This window comes from Orcinus orca, chromosome 7 (assembly GCF_937001465.1).
Source record: "Orcinus orca chromosome 7, mOrcOrc1.1, whole genome shotgun sequence".
In the NCBI taxonomy this organism is placed as follows: Eukaryota; Metazoa; Chordata; class Mammalia; order Artiodactyla; family Delphinidae; genus Orcinus; species Orcinus orca.
In genome coordinates, this window is record NC_064565.1 from 478,742 (window position 1) to 500,133 (window position 21,392).

The window sequence follows — 21,392 nt, forward strand, 5'->3', positions numbered from 1 at the left end:
CACCGAGGATATACCTCCAGTTGCTCCTAATTCCTACACCCTGCTGGTCATTCTACCAACCACCAGGACATGGTATTCTGTATTAGTCTTCAATGATGCCTTCTTTTGTATTCCATTAGTCCCAGAGTCACAAGAAATTTTGGCTTGTGAGTGGCAGGACTCAACATACAACTACAACAATACTTCCGGGCCGTCTTGCCCCAAGGGTGCAAAAATTCCCACACCATCTTTGGGGAAAGCTTAGCTAAAGACCTAAAAGTTCTACCTCTGGAAAAGGAAACCCTCCTTCAGTACGCAGATGACATTCTGATCTCCAGCCCTACTAAGGAGGCCTCTGAACTACCAAGCCAATAAAGGATAGAAGTTGTCCAAGAAAAAGCTCAAATATCACAGACTGCGGTGACCTGCCTGGGCTTCATTCTCACAGAAGGTCGGAGAAGCCCATCCCAGGAAAGGGAAGAAACCATTTTCAGCCTTACCCCTTTCTAAAACTAGAAGACAGCTTAGGGGTTCCTGGGGAGGCCAGGGTTTGCTGCTTCTGGATCCCTAACTACAGTCTACTAGCTGGGCCTCTATATGAAACACTGAAAGGAAAAGATGATGATCCTTTTGAATAGAATCCAGAAGTGGCCTTTCAAGAATGGAAAGAGCAGTCAATTCAGACTCTTGCCCTGGAACTCCCTAATTTAGCTAAACCCTTTGACCTTTACATTCCCGGTGAAAGGTGAATCGCCATTGGAGAATTAGTGCAAAAACTGGGACCACTTGAAATGGAACAATGCAAGAATGCCATCCAGGTAGGATAAACTACGGTCACCAAGGGGCTTGGCCCACTGCCGCATCTGGCCAAGATACTGGTGGTATCTAAAAACCTGGAAATCAGCAGCCCAAAAGGCCACCTCCCTCCTAAGGGAAAAGGACCCCACGTGGTGATCCTAACCACCAACCATGCCCTGAAGTTGCAGGGTTCGCTCCGTGGGCACACCGACCTCGTGTGAGAAGGCCCTCCAACTCCAACATCCAGAGAGATAACCGGGGGCAACAGGGCACCATGACGACTCGTGTGAACATCACTTGACCTGGAGTTTCTCTCATAAAACAACAAGAGTGTGTCCCAAAAGAGTAGACTACTGCTTGCAGGACTTACTACACCCAGCGGGGAGCTAATAATCTTGGCAGGGGAACCGTATATCACACTGTCACCATAGAAAAGCCTACAGACACCGTGATGATGGTGGCCAATAAGACCGGCTGGACTCCTGTTTACTTCAAAAGGCTGTTGACTCAGTGGCCATCATGGTCCTTGATCACCACTGACCCTGGACTGTCTGGGAGTTGAGCGGGCAGGGCTCTGACACCTGGTGCTGTTTGTACGTTAATTCAGGGACCTAATTGAAGAAAGCGCAGACTACTGGTCAGAGCATCTAGGCTGGCAGAAACGGTCAGCCTAAGGTGGCCGAACAAATGTGGGGTGGGGTGAAACCAGCCCCCACAGCGTCTCTGCACATCTCTTTCCTGGACCCTTAAAGGTCATTAGAATCTATAACACTTCCAATGCTGGTGCTCAGGTGGACGAGCAGGGAGGCAGCGTCCTGGGGACAATCAACGTCACCTGGAGGCTGCTGGGGAGAAGCTCTGACCCTCGCCCCCGGGTATGAGGGCTCCCAACTCAGCACTCAGCAGTTACAGAAGAAGGGTCTGCACCCTCAGCACTCCAAGAATGAGGAACGGGACAAAAGGCAGAGGAGGGTTTTGTCCCCAACAAAGCCCATTAAAAATCCCTGGGAGATAAAAATAGAATCTGGGCAATAAAGTCAAGTCTAACCTATTTTATCCTTTGTGCTTTGTCTAATTTCACGTGCTCCTAGGGTCCCGCATGCAGAGGTTCCACACCCGGCACTTCAGACCAGATTTCCTAGTGCAGAATGGCTGGGTCGACACCTCAGCTCCTGGGCCCCAGTGCAGACTCCACGATATAGAGCCTGAGCTGCAGCCAACCCGGCCCTCGAGAGCTCCGTCCCCTCCCTCCCACTGACTCTGACAGGATCTCTACACAGCAGCCCAGCCCACAGCCCACGGGGTAGTGCATGCTCTCACCTCTCCATTCTCTGATGAAAATATAAAGTTTCCTTTGCTTATGAACCAAACTCAGTCTCGATCTGTTGGCCCCAATGACACTGGGCAGGGGGACACTTGTTGGGGTCCACTCTGGAGGATCAGTAACAGAAATTGAGACTATTGTAACCTCAATGAACAGATGTGTGAGCCAAACTGTAGTTAACATAGAACAGTGTATAAGGCTCGGGTAAAATAAGATGTTTCTAACACTTCCATTTGATATTTCCATCACTTTATTATAAGCAAGTTCAGTGAAAAGGTTTGTCTTATTTGTCAGGTCAATATTAGAGAAACGAAGTGATTTCTTTCCAAGGATGTACATCTAATAATCTTGGTTAAACCTTCAATCTTGTTTTAAATGCTTTTCCATTGAAAATGATACCTCTCTTTCAGCTCCCCCAGTTCTGAGAAGTATAAAATCTTATAATTTATTATTACCAAAGGGGAAAGGTGGGAGGAGGGATAAATTAACAGTTTGGGATTAACACATACACACTGCTATGTATAAAATAGATCATCAACAAGGAACTACTGTATAGCACAGGGAACTACACTCAACATTTTGCAATAACCTATAAGGGGAAATAATCTGAAAAAGAATAGATATTTTTATTGACATCATCTATCAATGACAGTTAAAGTGTAACCTAAGGGAAGCTGGTGGTGAGTGCTTCTGACACTGAAGACTTCAATCATCTAAAGTTTGGACTCTGCCTACTTCCCAAGGCCCTTAATGAACATATGTGTAGCCGTAGCTTAAAAAATTCCCCAGTTTGGGTTTTGGGGAGACACTGATTTTGAAAAAGCCCTGGTGTTCTCCTTACATGAATGGGACTCTTCCTACTGCTAAAACATGTCTGTCACACCCAGAGGAAGGTATACCGTCTGATCAGGAAGAGTTTGGAAAAGGCATCTCATCTCCTCATCTCCTGGTGCTCGGGTTCACCCCTCCAGCGACTTTACTAACAGTCTCCCCACTTGGAGATGTCAGCACTGTCAACATCCTGTTGCATACAGTTTGGAATTTGTCCAGAGGATGAAGCGGAAGGATGAGGAACAATGAGAGACAAGTCCTAGGTGTTCAGACAGGCACATGTCACTCTAATTTCCAATCAGGAAGACGAATTGACCAAAGGCTAGGGTTGCCCATGGAAACAGTATAGGGCTTGAGGAAATCCCGCTGCTTTGTGGCCAGTTCCCATAAACACAAGTTGAACAATGGAACTCAGGGGCAGTAAAATTCATGAAACTGCAGAGTTGAAAATATCCATCACTGAAAAATGTCTTGAGGAAAGTCAGAGAAAAGGACTTGTAAGCAAGGGAGAATGGCAGGAAAGGTATTTGAGGAGGTAGAAAGGACTCGCCATTAAGCACAAGAAAAGGAGCTGAACATTGCCAACATTGCAGTTGGCCAAAAAGGGTGTATGCGTTTTTTTCTGTATATATTCAAGAAAAGGGCATACACTTTTTTAGCCAACCAAACAGGTGGGCACTGGAAGTCAATACTACAAAAGATATCACTTCGCATCAGTCAGAAGAGCCATCCTCATAAAGCGTAAACAACAGAAATGCAGGACAGGGCAAGGAGAAGAGGGAGCCCTGTGAGACTTATAGTGGAAATGTATATTGCCAACGGCCATTCTGGAGAAGTGTATTGTGTTTACTAAAGCATCTAAAAAATGAGCTACAGAGCATAGGGCACATGCACTCATGGGTGTATATCTCGGGAAAAACAAAAATTGAGAGGACACAGGCACCCCAATGTTTACCCCCTCTCTGTTTAAAAGATCCTCGACTAGGATATAACTTAAATGTCTCTGGAGGGAAAAAATGGGTAGTGATGTGGTACTTAGGTAGAGTGGAATATTATTCAGCCTGGAAATCAATGAAATATGGCCAGTTGTAACAACTCCGGAGGAGTTACGTATGATCTTTCTAAGTGACATAATTCAAAAAGAAAAAGACACATATCATAAGATATCACTTAAAGGTGGAATCCAAAATGGCTACACATGAAATAAATTACAAAACAAAAACATAGTCAAATATGTAGAAAACACGCATAAGGCTGCTAAACGGGAAAGGTGGGGAGGGGTGAGGCATCATCCAGGAGGTTGAAATTAGCAAAGATACCATTCCAAATACCAAACTGATAATCAACAAGGCCTACACGGTAGCTAAAAGAACTGCACTCAGCACACTCAAGTCACCGGAAAAGAATATATACGACTGGTAAGAATCTGAAAAAGAATTTACTGATGTCTCTCTGTACGTGAATCAAGTGGATGTACAGCAGCAAGAAACAGAGCTTTGAAAATCAGCTGTAACCAATATAGTAATAAATTGAAAAAAATAAACGACAGAGAGACAGAGAAAACCTCTTACAACTTTTCCTCAGGGACGGTGATGCAACATGGATTGAACACATCTAGACCCACAGCAGGATGAGACATAAGGCTGGAAACTGTTTGCGCTAAGAGAAATGTGAGGTTGGGTGAGGAAATGCACACCCTTTAAAGTAATACTACCTGGTACCCATTCAATGGGTCCCAAATCTGCAGGTTCAAGGGATCTTCCTACAGCTAAAACATGCATGGAAAACCCAGAGGACTGTACACCATGTGATCGGGAGATGTGTCTAAAATGCAGCTCATTTATCCTCTCCTGGTGCTCCTGTTCACCATTCCAGCCACGTTACTTAGAATCTCCCCACTTGGAGAATCAGCACATTTCAACTTCTGTTTCACACATTTTGCAAATTGTGAGGAGGATGAACGGGAAGAGGGGGAACCAATGAGAGAAGAGTTGTAGGGGTTTGGACGGGCACATATCACTCTAATTTCCCATTAAGAATAAGAATTAAAGAAAGGCTCAGCCCGCCTCGCCGGAGCCAAAATAGGGCCTGAAGCAATCCTGCGGGTTTGAGGCCAGCTCACAAAAGAGCAACTTAAAAAATAGAGCTCAGGGTCACTGCAATTCACAAACCTGCAGAGTTATAAATGAAAACTAACGTCCAAAAATATGTTGAGGTAAGGCAAAGAAGAGGATCTGAATGCAAGACAGAATTGCAAGAAACAGATTTCAAGAGATAGATTGGACTCGTCTTTAAAGCACATGAAAAGCAGCAGAATTTCGACAATGATGCAGTTGGCCCAAAAGGGCGTATGCGTTTTTTCCTGATTATATCCAGGAAAAAACGCATACGCACTTTATGGGCAACGAAGCAAGCAAGCAATGCAAATGTGCACAACAAAGAAGTCTCATTTCCCACCGGTCAAAAGAGCCATCCTAAAAAATTGTAAAAACCAGAAATGCAGGACAGGCCATGGAGAACAGGGAGCCTTTATACGCTGATGGGCAGTGTGCGAACTGCCGAGAGCCACTCTGGAGAAGTGTATGGTGGTTCCTAAATCATCTAAAAAACAGAGCTACAGAGCATAGGACACTTCCAATCATGGGAGTATATCTAGGGAAGTCTAAAAATCAACAAGACACAAGCACACCACAGTTTAGGGCTACTCTGTTTACAAGAACCTCAACTTCAGTACACCTTAAATATTCCAGGAAAGAGAACAATGGATAAAGAAGATGTGGTACTTATGTACAATGGAATATCTCTTCACCATGAAATCAATGTAATAAGGCTAGTAGAAGGATAAAGAGTGGATTTAGGTCCGATAATACTACTTGAAATAAGTCAAACAGAAAAAGAAACATATCATAAGATATCACTTATAGAGGGAGGGTAAATATGGCTGCACAAGAAATGAATTACAGAACAGAACAGTGTCTCACATTTAGAAAACACACTTATGTCAGCTTAAGGGGAAAGGAGAGGTGGGGTGATGCATAAAACCAGAGTTTGAAATTAGCACAGATACCGTTCAATAAACCAAATAGATATTAGACAAGATCTACACCTTGTTCAATGAACTGGCCTCAACACACCCTATACACTGCAGAGAAATATATCTGAGTAATAAGAATCTTAAAACCCATGTATTGATATATCTCCATAAGGGAATCAAGTGTGTGCAGAGTGGCACAAACACAGCAGTGAAAATGAGCTAAACCCCATTATAGAAATAAATTTTAAAAACAAAACGCAGAAACAATGAAAGAGAGAAAAATTCTTACAAAATTCGCTCAGGGGCTGTGATGCAACCTGGATTGACCACATATAAACCCACAGCTGGATAAGACATAAGGCTGGACACTTGGGGCTGAGAGGATTGGTGAGCAACTGCCAAAAGTTTAATGCAATACTTCATGCTACTCATTCCAAGGGTCCCAACACTCCAGGTTGAAGGGAATCTTCCTACAGCTAAACCATGCTTGGGAAACCCAGCGACTGGTATACCATATGATCGGGAAAGGTTTCTAAAACGCACCTCATATTTCCTCTCCTGGGGCTCCGGATCGACATTCCAGCCACTTTACTAACAATATCCCCACTTGGAGACTCAATGCCTTTAAGTTCTGGTATCGCACAGTCTGCAGTTAGTGCGGAGGATGAATGGGAATAGGGGGAACCAGTGAGAAACTAGCTGTAGCGGTTTCAATGGGCACATGTCACTCTAATTTCACATCAGTAAGAAGAATAAACCAAAGGCACAGCAAGGTGCCCCAGAAGAAGAATAGGGCCTGAAGGAATCCTGTGGTTATGAGGCAAGATCACAAAAATAAGAGCTGAAAAATGGAGCTAAGGGCCACTGCAATTCAAAAACCTGCAGAGTTATAAAGGCCAACTATTTTCAAAAACTATATTGAGGTAAGGCTATGAAGAGGCATTGAAAGCAAAGCAGAATTGCAGGAAACCGATTTCAGGAGGTAGACTGGAATTGCATTTAAAGCATAGGAAAAGAGGCAGAACGTCGACAATGATGCACTTGGCCAAAAAGGGCGTATGCGTTTTTTCCTGAATATATTCAGGAAAAAACGCATACGCCCTTTTTGGCCAACCAAGCAAGCTTGCAAAGGAAATCTGCACTACAATGAAGTCTCACTTCCCCCCGGTCAAAAGGGCCATCTGAAAAAAGTGTAAAATCCAGAAAGGCAGGACAGGCCATGGAGAACTGGGAGCCTTGTTATGCTGATGGGCGGGATGTAAATTGCCAACAGCCACTCGGGAGAAGTGTATGGTGTTTCCTGAAACATCTAAAAAACAAAGCAACAGAGCCTAGGGCACTTCCACTTATGGTCCTATAGCTAAGGGAAATTAAAATCAAAAAGACACAGCCACCCCAATGTTTGGGACGGCTCTGTTTACAAGAACCTCGTTTACGGTACAAGTTCAATATCGCAGAAAGTGAAAAATGGATAAAGAAGTTCTGGTACTTACGTACAATGCAATATCACTCACCAATGAAATCTATGTCATCAGGCCCGTAGCAGCATAATGAGTGGATTCAGGTATGATGATTCTAACTGAAATAAGTCACACAGAAAAAGAAATATCATAAGATATCAGTAATACACGGAATGTAAACTTGGTTACACAGGAACTGGATTACAAAACAGAACAGGGTCTCAATTTAGAAAACCAACTTATGCTTGCTTAAGGGGAAAGGTGAGTTGGGGTGCTGCATAAAACCAGAGATTGAAATGAGCACAGATAAAGTTCCTTAAGCCAAATATGTAATAGACAAGAGCTACTCCTTGCTCAACGAAATGGACTCAACACCCCATATTAAACGCCTAAGAATGTACCTGACTAGTAAGTATCTTAAAACCTATGGATTGCTATGTCTCCGAAAGAGAATCAAGCATGTTTACAGGGGCATAAACGCAGCAGTGATAGGATTGGACAGGTTCGGTGAGCAAATGAAGACCCTTTGAAGTCATATTGCATGGGACACATTCCACGGCTCTCAACTCTCCAGGTTTAAGGGATTCTTCCTTCAGCTAAAACATGCATGTGCAACCAAGAGTATGATACACCCTAACCCTTCCCCAAAGCCTTACCCTAACCCATCCCCTAGTCCAAAGCCGTACGCTAACACTAACCCGTGCCCTCACACGTACGCTCCCCCTAAACCGTTGTCGTACCCTCACCTGGACCCTAAACCGTCCCCATCCCCTAACCCTAACCCTAGCCCAAATCCTAATCCTAACCCTTCCCCGAAGCCTTCCCCTCACCCGTCCCCTAATCCTAACCCGTACGCTAACACTAACCCGTGCCCTCACATGTACACTCCCCCTAAACCGTTGTCGTACACTCACCTGGACCCTAAACCGTCCTCGTCCCCTAACCCTAACCCTAGGCCGAACCCTAACCCTAACCCTTCCCCGAAGCCTTCCCCTCACCCGTCCCCTAATCCTAACACTTACGCTAACACTAACCCATGCCCTCACATGTACACTCCCCCTAAACCGTTGTCGTACACTCACCTGGACCCTAAACCATCCCCGTCCCCTAAACATAACCCTAGCCCGAACCCTAAGCCTAACCCTTCCCCGAAGCCTTCCCCTCACCCGTCCCGTAATCCTAACCTGTACGCTAACGCTAAACCGTGCCCTCACACGTACGCTCCCCCTAAACCGTTGTCGTACCCTCACCTGGACCCTAAACCGTCCCCGTCCCCTAACCCTAACGTTACCCCGACCCGAACCCTAACCCTTCCCCCAAGCCTTCCCCTCACCCGTCCCCTAATGCTAAACGGTACGCTAACACTAACCCATGCCCTCACACGTACGCTCCCCCTAAACCGTTGTCGTACCCTCACCTGGACCCTAAACTGTCCCCGTCCCCTAACCCAAACCCTAGCCCGAACCCTAACCCTTTCCCCAAACCTTCCCCTCACCCGTCCCCTAATTCTAAGCCGTACGCTAACACTAACCCGTGACCTCACACATACGCTACCCCTAAACCGTTGTCGTACCCTCACCTGGACCCTAAACCGTCCCCGTCCCCTAACCCTAACCCTAGCCCGAACCGTAACCCTAACACTTCCCCAACGCCTTCCCTCACCCGTCCCCTACTCCCAACCCGTACGCTAACACTAACCCGTGCCCTCACACATTCGCTCCCCCTAAACCGTTGTCGTACCCTCATCTGCACCCTAAATCGTCCCCATACCCTAACCCTAACCCTAACCAGAACCCTGACCCTAACCCTTCCCTGAAGCCTTCCCCTCACCCGTCCCCTAATCCTGACCCATACGCTAACACTATCCCGTGCCCTCACACATACGCTCCCGCTAAACCGTTGTCGTACCCTCACCTGGACCCTAAACCGTCCCCGTCCCCTAAACCTAACCCTAGCCAAACCGTAACACTAACACTTCCCCGAAGCCTTCCCCTCACCCGTCCACTAATCCTACCCCGTACGCTAACACTAACCCGTGCCCTCACACGTACGCTCCCCCTAAACCGTTGTCTAACACTCACCTGGACCCTAAACAGTCCCCGTCCCCTAACCCTAACCCTAGCTCGAACCCTAACCCTAACCCTTCCCCGAAGCCTTCCCCTCACACGTCCCCTACTCCTAACCCATTCCCTAACACTAACCCGTGCCCTCACACGTACGCTACCCCTAAACCATTGTCGTACCCTCACCTGGACCCCAAACCGTCCCCGTCCCCTAACCCTAACCCTAGCCCGAACCCTAAACCTAACACTTCCCCGAAGCCTTCCCCTCACCCGTATCCTAATCATCAGCCATACGCTAACACTAACCCATGCCCTCACACGTACGCTCCCTGTGAACCGTTGTCGTACCCTCACATGGACCCTAAACCATCCCCATCCCCTAACCCTAACTCTAGCCCGAACCCTAATCCTAACCCTTCCCCGAAACCTTCCCCTCACCCGTCCCCTAATCCTAACCCGTACGCTAACACTAACCCATGCCCTCACACGTACGCTCCACCTAAACCGTTCTCGTACCCTCACCTGGACCCTAAACCCTCCCCATCCCCTAACTCTAACCCTAGCCCGAACCCTAACCCTAAAACTTCCCCGAAGCCTTGCCCTCACCCGTCCCCTAATCCTAACCCGTATGCTAACAGTAACCAATGCCCTCACACGTACGCTCCCACTAAACCGTTGTCGTACCCTCACCTGGACCCTAAACCGTCCCCGTCCCATAACCCTAACCCTAACCCTAGCCCGAACCCTAACCCTAACCCTTCCCCAAAGCCTTCCCCTCACCCATCCCCTAATCCTAAGCCGTACGCTAACACTAATAAGTGCCCTCAAATGTACGCTCCACGTGAACCGTTGTTGTACCCTCAACTGGACCCTAAAACGTCCCCGTCCCCTAACCGTAACCCTAGCCCGAATCCTAACCCTAACCCTTCCCCTGACCCGTCCCCTAATCCTAACCCGTACGATAACACTAACGCATGCCCTCACATGTACACTCCCCCTAAACCCTGTCGCACCCTCACCTGGACCCTAAACCGTCCCCGTCCCCTAACACTAACCCTAGCCCGAACCCTAACCCTAACTCTTCCCCGAAGCCTTCCCCTCACCCGTCCCCTAATCCTAACCCGTACGCTAACACTAACCCGTGCCCTCCCACGTTCGCTCCCCATAAACCGTTGTCGTACCCTCACCTGGACCCTAAACCGTCCCTGTCCCCTAACCCTAACCTTAGCCCGAACCCTAACCCTAAACCTTCCCCAAAGCCTTCCCCTCACCCGTCCCCTAATCCTAACCCGTACGCTAACAGTAACCCATGCCCTCACACGTACGCTCCCCCTATACCGTTGTCGTACCCTCACCTGGACCCTAAACCGTCCCTGTTCCCTAAGCCTAACCCTAGCCCGAACCCTAACCCTAAACCTTCCCCAAAGCCTTGCCCTCACCCGTCCCCTAATCCTAATCCGTACGCTAACAGTAACCCGTGCCCTCACACGTACGGTCACTCTAAACCGTTGTCGTACCCTGACCTGGGCCCTAAACCTTCCCCGTCTCCTAACCCTAACCCTAGCCCGAACCCTAACCCTAACCCTTCCCCGAAGCCTTCCCCTCACCCGTCCCCTAATCCTAACCCGTACGCTAACACTAACGCATGCCCTCACATGTACGCTCCCCCTAAACCGTTGTCGTACCCTCATCTGGACCCTAAACCGTCCCCGTCCCCGTCCCCTAACCCTAGCCCGAACCCTAACCCTAAACCTTCCCCGAAGGCTTCCCCTCACCCGTCCCCTAATCCTAACCCGTACGCTAACAGTAACCCGTGCCCTCACACGTACGTTCCCCGTAAACAATTGTCGTACCCTCACCTGGACCCTAAACCGTCCCCGTCCCCTAACCCTAACCCTAGCCCGAATCCTAACACTAACCCTTCCCCGAAGCCTTCCCCTCACCCGTCCCCTAATCCTAAGCCGTACGCTAACACTAACCCGTGCCCTCACACGTACGCTAGCCTAAACAGTTGTCGTACCCTCACCTGGACCCTAAACTGTCCCCGTCCCCTAATCCCAACCCTAGCCCGAACCCTAACTGTAACCCTTCCCCGAAGCCTTCCCCTCACCCGTCCCCTAATCCTAACCCGTACGCTAACACTAACCCGTGCCCTCACACGTACGCTCCCCCTACACCATTGTCGTACCCTCACCTGGACCCTAAACCGTCCCCGTCCCGTAACTCTAACCCTAGCCTGAACCCTAACCCTAACTCTTCCCTGAAGCCTTCCCCTCACCCGTCCCCTAATTCTAACACGTACGCTAACACTAACCCATGCCCTCATGCGTACACTCCCCCTAAACAGTTGTCGTACCCTCACCTGGCCCTAAACAGTCCCCGTCCCCTAACACTAACCCTAGCCTGAACCCGAACCCTAACCCTTCCCCAAAGCCTTCCCCTCACCCGTCCTCTAATCCTAACATGTACACTAACACTAACCCGTGCCCTCACATGTACGCTCCCCCTAAAACGTTGTCATACCCTCACCCGGAACCTAAACCGTTCCCTAACGCTAACCCTAGCCCAAACCCTAAACCTAACCCTTCCCCGAAGCCTTCCCCGCACCCGTCCCCTAATCCTAACCCGTACGCTAACACTAACCCATGCCCTCACACATACGCTCCCCCTAAACCGTTGTCGTACCCTCACCTGGACCCTAAACCGTCCCCGTTCCCTAACCCTAACCCTCTCCCGAAGCCTTCCCCTCACCCGTCCCCTAATCCTAACCCGTACGCTAACACTAACCCGTGCACTCACATGTACACTCCCCATAAACCGTTGTCGTACCCTCACCTGGACCCTAAACCGTCCCTGTCCCCTAACCCTAAACCTAGCCCGAAACCTAACCCTTCCCCCAAACCTTCCCCTCACCCGTCCCCTATTTCTAAGCCGTACACTAACACTAACCCGTGCCCTCACACATACGCTACCCCTAAACCATTGTCGTACCCTCACCTGGACCCTAAACCGTCCCCGTCCCCTAACCCTAACCGTAGCCCGAACCCTAACCCTAACACTTCCCCGACGCCTTCCCCTCACCCGTCCCCTACTACGAACCCGTACGTTAACACTAACCCATGCCCTCACACATACGCTCCCGCTAAACCGTTGTCGTACCCTCACCTGGACCCTAAACCGTCCCCGTCCCCTAAACCTAACCCTAGCCAAACCGTAACACTAACACTTCCCCGAAGCCTTCCCTTCACCCGTCCCCTAATCCTAACCCGTACGCTAACACTAACGCATGCCCTCACATGTACGCTGCCCCTAAACCGTTGTCGTACACTCACATGGACCCTAAACCGTCCCCGTCCCCTAACACTAACCCTAGCCCGAACCCTAACCCTAAAACTTCCCCGAAGGCTTCCCCTCACCCGTCCCCTAATCCTAACCCGTACGCTAACACTAACCCGTGCCCTCACACGTACGCTCCCCGTAAACCGTTGTCGTACCCTCACCTGGACCCTAAACCGTCCCCGTCCCCTAACCCTAACCCTAGCCCGAACCCTAACACTAACTCTTCCCCGAAGCCTTCCCCTCACCCGTCCCCTAATTCTAAGCCGTACGCTAACACTTACACGTGCCCTCACACGTACGCTAGCCTAAACAGTTGTCGTACCCTCACCTGGACCCTAAACCGTCCCCGTCCCCTAACCCTAACCCTTGCCCGAACCCTAAACCTAACACTTCCCCGAAGCCTTCCCCTCAACCGTCACCTAATCCTTACCCGTACGCAAACACTAACCCGTGCCCTCATATGTACGCTCCCCCTAAACCGTTGTCGTACCCTCACCTGGACCCTAAACCATCCCCGTCGCCGATCCCTAACCCTAGTCCGAACCCTAACCCTAACCCTTCCCCGAAGCCTTCCCCTCAACCGTCCCTTAATTCTAACCCGTACGCTAACACTAACCCATGCCCTCACACGTAGGCTAGCCTAAACCGTTGTCGTACCCTCACCTGGACCCTAAACCGTCCCCGTCCCCTAACCCTAACCCTAGCCCGAACCCTAACCCTAACCCTTCCCCGAAGCCTTCCCCTCACCCGTCCCCTAATCCTAACCCGTACGCTAACACTAACCCATGCCCTCACACGTACGCTCCCCCTAAACCGTTCTCGTACCCTCACCTGGACCCTAAACCGTCCCCGTCCCGTAACCCTAACCCTTCCCCGAATCATTCCCCTCACCTGTCCCCTAATCCTAACCCGTATGCTAACACTAACCCATGCTCTCATGCGTAAGCTCCCCCTAAACCGTTGCCGTACCCTCACCTGGAACCTAAACCGTCCCCGTCCCATAACTCTAACCCTGTCCCGAACTCTAACCCTAACCTTTCCCCGAAGCCTTCCCCTCACCCGTCCCCTAATCCTAACTCCTACGCTAACACTAACCCGTGCCCTCACACGTACGCTCCCCCTAAACCGTTGTAGTACCCTCACCTTGACCCTAAACCGTCCCCGTCCCCTAATCCTAACCCTAGCCTGAACCATAACCCTAACCCTTCCCCAAAGCCTTCCCCTCACCCGTCCCTTAATCCTAAGCCGTACGCTAACACTAACCCGTGTCCTCACACGTACGCTAGCCTAAACCGTTGTCATACCCTCAGCTGGACCCTAAACCGTCCCCGTCCCCTAACCCTAACCCTAGCCCGAACTCTAACCCTAACCCTTCCCCGAAGCCTTCCCGTCAGCCGTCCCCTAATCCTAACCCATACGCTAACACTAACCCGTGCCCTCACACGTACGCTCCCCCTAAACCGTTGTCGTACCCTCACCTGGACCCTAAACCGTCCCTGTCCTTTAACCCTAACCCTAACCTGAACCCTAACCCTAACCCTTCCCCAAAGCCTTCCTCTCACCCGTCCCCTAATCCTAAGCGGTACGCTAACACTCACCCGTGCCCTCACACGTACGCTCCCCCTAAACCGTTGTCGTACCGTCACATGGACCCTAAGCTGTCCGCATCCCCTAACCCTAACCCTAGCCCGAACCCTAACCCTAACCCTTCCCCGAAGCCTTCCCCTCACCCCTCCCATACTCCTAACCCGTACGCTAACACTAACCCGTGCCCTCACACGTACGCTCCCCCTCAACCGTTGTTGTACCCTCACCTGGACCCTAAACCGTCCCCGTCCCCTAACCCTAACCCTAGCCCGAACACTAACTCTAACCCTTCCCCGAAGCCTTCTCCTCACCTGTTCCCTAAAACTAACCCGTACGCTAACACTAACCTGTGCTGTCACACGTAAGCTCACCCTAAACCGTTGTCGTACCCTCACCTGGACCCCAAACCGTCCGCGTCCCGTAACCCTAACCCTAGCCCGAACCCTAACCCTAACCCTTTTCCGAAGCCTTACACTCACCCGTCCCCTAATCCTAAGCCGTACGTTAACACTAACGCATGCCCTCACACGTACGCTCCCCCTAAACCGTTGTCGTACCCTCACCTGGACCCTAAACCGTCCCCGTCCCCTAACACTAACCCTAGCCCGAAACCTAAGCCTAACACTTCCTCGTAGCCTTCCCCTCACCCGTCCCCTAATCCTAAGCCGTTTGCTAACACTAACCTGTGCCCTCATACGTACGCTCCCCCTAAACCGTTGTCGTACTCTCACCTGGACCCTAAACCGTCCCCATCCCCTAACCCTAACCCTAGCCGGAACCCTAACCCTAAGCCTTCCCCGAAGCCTTCCCCTCACCCGTCCCCTAATCCTAACCCGTACGCTAACACTAACCCGTGCCCTCACACGTACACTCCCCTAAACTGTTGTCGTACTCTCACCTGGACCCTAAGCCGTCCCCGTCCCCTAACCCTAACCCTATCCCGAACCCTAACCCTAACCCTTCCCCGAAGCCTTCCCCTCACCCATCCCCTTACCTAACCCGTACGCTAACACTAACCCGAGCCCTCACACGTACGTTCCCCCTAAACCGTGGTCGTACCCTCACCTGGACCCTAAACCGTCTCCGTCCCCTAACCCTAACCCTAGTCCTAACCCTAACCCTAACCCTTCCCCGAAGCCTTCCCCTCACCCATCCCCTAATCGTACTCCGTACGCTAACACTAATCCGTGCCCTCACACGTACGCTCACCCTAAACCGTTGTCGTACCCTCACCTGGACCCTAAACCGTCCCTGTCCCCTAACCCTAGCCCGAACCCTAACCCTAACACTTCCCCGAAGCCTTCCCCTCACCCGTCCCCTAATCCTAACCCGTACACTAACACTAACCTGTGCCCTCACACGTATGCTCCCCCTAAAAGGTTGTTGTACCCTCACCTGGACCCTAAACCGTCCCCGTCCCCTAAACCTAACCCTAGCCCGAACCCTAACCCTAACCCTTCCCCGAAGCCTTCCCCTCACCCGTCCCCTAATCCTAACCCGTACACTAACACTAACCCATGCCCTCACACGTACGCTCCCCCTAAACCGTTGTCGTACCCTCACCTGGATCCTAAACCGTGCCCGTCCCCTAACCCTAAGCAACCGAACCCTAACCCTAATCCTTCCCCGAAGCCTTCCCCTCACCCGTCCCCTAATCCTAACCCGTACACTAACACTAACCCATGCCCTCACACGTATGCTCCCCCTAAACGTTGTCGTACTCTCACCTGGGCCCTAAACCGTCCCCGTCCCCTAACCCTAACTCTAGCCCGAACTCTAACCCTAAACCTTCCTCGAAGCCTTCCACTCATCCGTCCCCTAATCCTAAACCGAACGCTAACACTAAACCGTGCCCTCACACGTACGCTCCCCGTGAACCGTTGTCGTTCCCTCACCCGGACCCTAAACCGTCCCCGTCCCCTAACCCTAACCATAGCCCGAACCCTAACCCTAACCCTTCCCCGAAGGCTTCCCCTCACCTGTCCCCTAATTCTAACCCTTAGGCTAAAACTAACCCGTGCCCTCACACGTACGCTCGCCCTAAACCGTTGTCGTACACTCACCTCTACCCTAAACCGTCCCCGTCCCCTAACCCTAACCCTAGCCCTAACGCTAACCCTAACACTTCCCTGAAGCCTTCCCCTCTCCCGTCCCCTAATCCTAACCCATACGCTAACACTAACCCGTGCCCTCACACGTACCCTCCCGCTAAACCGTTGTCATACCCTCACCTGGACCCTAAACCGACCCCGTCCCCTAACCCTAACCCTAGACTGAACCCTAACCCTAACCCTTCCCCGAAGCCTTCCCCTCACCCGTCCCCTAATCCTAACCCGTACGCTAACACTAACCTGTGCCCTCACACGTACGCTCCCCCTAAACCGTTGTCGTACCCTCACCTGGACCCTAATCCGTCCCCGTCCCCTAACCCTAAACCTAGCCCGAACTCTAACCCTAAACCTTCGTCGAAGCCTTCCACTCACCCGTCCCCTAATCCTAACCCGTACGCTAACACTATCACGTACCCTCACACGTACGCTCCCCTAAACCGTTGTCGTACCCTCACCTGGACCCTAAACCGTCCCCGTCACGTAACCCTAACCCTAGCCCGAACCCTAACACTAACCCTTCCCCAAAGTCTTCCCCTCACCCGTCCCATAATCCTAACCCGTATGCTAATACTAACCCGTGCCCTCACGTGTACGCTCCCCCTAAACCGTTGTCGTACCCTCACCTGGACCCTAAACCGTCCCCGTCCCCTAACCCTTACCCTAGCCCGAACCCTAACACTAACCCTTCCCCGAAGCCTTCCCCTCACCCATGTCTAATCCTAACCCATACGCTAACAGAAACCCATGCCATCACACTTACGCTCCCCCTTAACCGTTCTCGTACCCTCACCTGGACCTTAAACCATCCCCGTCCCCTAAACCTTACCCTAGCCCGAACCCTAACACTAACCCTTCCCCGAAGCCTTCGCCTCACCCGTCCCCTAATCCTAATCCATACGCTAACACTAACCCGTGCCCTCACACATACGCTCCCCCTAAACCGTTGTTGTACCCTCACCTAGACCCTAAACCGTCCCAGTCGCCTAACCCTAACCCTAGCCGGAACCCTAACACTAACCCTTCCCCGAAGCCTTCCCCTCACCCGTCCCCTAATCCTAACCCGTACGCTAACACTAACCCATGCCCTCACACGTACGCTCCCCCTAAACCATTGTCGTACCCTCACCTGGACCCTAAACTGTACCCATTCCTTAATCCAAACCCTAGCCTGAACCCTAACCCTAACCCTTCCCCGAAGCCTTTCCCTCACCCCTCCCCTAATCCTAACCCGTTCGCTAACACTAACCCGTGCCCTCACACGTACGTTCCCCGTAAACCGTTGTCATACCCTCACCTGGACCTTAAACCGTCCCCGTCCCCTAACCCTAACCCTAGCCCGAACCCTAACCCTAACCCTTCCCCGAAGCCTTCCCCTCACCCGTCCCCTAATCCTAACCCGTACGCTAACACTAACCCGTGCCCTCACACGTACGCTCCCCCTAAACCGTTGTCGTACCCTCATCTGGACCCTAAACCATCCCCGTCACCTAACCCTTACCCTAGCCCGAACCCTAACACTAACACTTCCACGAAGCCTTCCCCTCACCCGTCCCCTAATCCTAACCCGTACGCTAACACTAACCCGTGCCCTCACACGTACGCTCCCCCTAACCCGTTGTCGTAACCTCACCTGGACCCTAAACCATCCCCATCCCCTAACCCTTACCCTAGCCCATACCCTAACACTAACCCTTCCCCGAAGCCGTCCCCTCACCCGGCTCCTAATCCTAACCCGTATGCTAACACTGACCCGTGCCCTCACACGTACGCTCCCCCTAATCCGTTGTCGTACCCTCACTTGGAACCTAAACCGTCACCGTCCCCTAACCCTAACCCTAGCCCAAACCCTAAACCTAAACCTTCCCCGAAGCCTTCCCCTCACCCGTCCCCAATCCTAACCCGTACGCTAACACTAACCCGTGCCCTCACACGTACGCTCCCCCTAAACCGTTGTCGTACCCTCATCTGGACCCTAAACCATCCCCGTCCCCTAACCCTTACCCTAGTCCGAACCCTAACACTAACACTTCCACGAAGCCTATCCGTCACCCGTCCCCTAATCCTAACCCGTACGCTAACACTCACCCGTTCCCCCAGACGTACGCTCCCCCTAAATCGCTGTCGTACCCTCACCTGGACCCTAAACCGTCCCCGTCCCCTAACCCTAACCCTAGCCCGAACCCTAACCCTAACTGTTCCCCGAAGCCTTCCCCTCACCCGTCCCCTAATCCTAACCCGTATGCTAACACTAATAAGTGCCCTCACACGTACGCTCCCCCTAAACCGTTGTCGTTCCTTCACCTGCACCCTAAACGGTCCCCGTCCCCTAACCCTAACCCTAGCACGAACCCTAAAACTAACCCTTCCCCGGAGCCTTCCCCTCAACCGTACCCTAATCCTAACCCGTACACTAACACTGACCCGTGCGCTCACACGTACGCTCCCCCTAAACCGTTGTCGTACCCTCATCTGGACCCTAAACCGTCCCCATCCCCTAACGATAGCCCGAACCCTAACCCTAACACTTCCCCGAAGCCTTCCCCTCACCCGTCCCCTAATCCTAACCCGTACGCTAACACTCACCCGTTCCCCCAGACGTACGCTCCCCATAAATCGTTGTCGTACCCTCACTTGGACCCTAAACCGTCCCCGTCCCAAAACGCTAACCCTAGCCCGAATCCTAACCCTAACCCTTCCCCGAAGCCTTCCCCTCACCCGTTCCCTAATCCTAACCCGTACGTAAACACTAACCTGTGCCCTCACACGTATGCTCCCCCTATACCATTGTCGTACCCTCACCAGGACCCTAAACCGTCCCCGTCCCCTAACACTAACCCTAGCCCGAAACCTAAACCTAAACCTTCCCTGAAGCCTTCCCCTCACCCGTCCCCTAATCCTAACCCGTACGCTAACACTAACCCGTGCCCTCACACGTATGCTCCCCCTAAACCGTTGTCGTACCCTCACCTGGACCCTAAACCGTCCCCGTCCCCAAACCTAACCGTAGCCCGAACCCTACCCCTAACCCTTCCCCGAAGCCTTCCCCTCACCCGTCCCCTAATCCTAACCTATACGCTAACACTAACCCATGCCCTCACACTTACACTCCCCCTAAACCGTTGTCGTACCCTCACCTGGATCCTAAACCGTCCCCGTCCCCTAACCCTAACCCTAGCCCGAACCCTAACACTAACCCTTCCCTGAATCCTTCCCCTCACACGTCCCCTAATCCTAACCCGTACGCTAACACTAACCCGTGCCCTCACACGTACGCTCCCCCTAAACCGTTGTCGTATACTCACCTGCACCCTAAACCATCCCCGTTCCCTAACCCTAACCCTAGCCCGAACCCTAAAACTAACACTTCCCCGAAGCCTTCCCCTCACACGTCCCCTAATCCTTACCCGTACGCTAACACTAACCCATGCCCTCACACCTACGCTCCCCCGAAACCGTTGTGGTACGCTCACCTCGACCCTAAACTGTCCCCGTCCCCTAACCCTAAACCTAGCCCGAACCTAAACTCTAACCTTTCCCAGAAGCCTTCCCCTCACCCGTCCCCTAATCCTAACCCGTACGCTAACACTAACCCGAGCCCTCACACGTACGCTCCTCCTAAATGGTTGTCATACCCTCACCTGGACCCTAAACCGTCCGCGTCCCCTAACCCTAACCCTAGCCCGTACCCTAAACCTAACACTTCCCCGAAGCCTTCGCCTCACCCCTCCCCTAATCGTAAACCGTACGCTAACACTAACCCATGCCCTCACACGTACGCTCCCCCTAAACCGTTGTCATACCCTCACCTGGACCCTAAACCGTCCCCGTCCCCTAACCCTAACCCTGGCCCGAACCCTAACCCTAACCCTTCCCCTAAGCCTTCCCCTCACCTGTCCTCTGATCCTAACCCGTACGCTAACACTAACCCGTGCCCTCACACCTACGCTGCCCCAAAACCGTTGTGGTACGCTCACCTGGACCCTAAACCGTCCCCATCCCCTAACCCTAAACCTAGCCCGAACCCTAACTCTAACCTTTCCCAGAAGCCTTCCCCTCACCCGTCCCCTAATCCTAACCCGTACGCTAACACTAACCCGTGCGCTCACACGTACGCTCTCCCTATACCGTTGTCGTACCCTCACCTGGACCCTAAACCGTCCCTGTCCCCTAACCCTAACCCTAACCCTAGCCCGAACCCTAAGCCTAAACATTCCCCGAAGCCTTCCCCTCACCCGTCCCCTAATCCTAACCCGAACGCAACACTAACCCGTGCCCTCACACGTACGCTCCCTCTAAACCGTTGTCCTACCCTCACCTGGACCCTACACCGTCCCCGTCCCCTTACCCTAACCCTAGCCCAAACGCTAACCCTAACCCTTGCCCGAAGCCTTCCCCTCACCCGTCCCCTAATCCTAACCCGTACGCTAACACTAACCCGAGCCCTCACACGTACGCTCCCCCTAAATGGTTGCCGTACCCTCACCTGGACCCTAAAACGTCCCCGTCCCCTAACCCTAACCCTAGCCCATACCCTAAACCTAACACTTCCCCGAAGCCTTCCCCTCACCCCTCCCCTAATCCTAAACCGTACGCTAACACTAACCCATGCCCTCACACGTACGCTCCCCCTAAACCGTTGTCATACCCTCACCTGGACCCTAAACCGTCCCCATCCCCTAACCCTAAACCTAGCCCGAACCCTAACCCTTCCCCTTCCCCGAAGCCTTCCCCTCACACGTCCCCTAATCCTAACCCGTACGCTAACACTAACCTGTTCCCTCACACGTACGCTCCCCCGAAACCGTTTTCGTACCCTCACCGGGACCCTAAACCGTCCGCGTCGCCGAACCCTAACCCTAGCCCGAA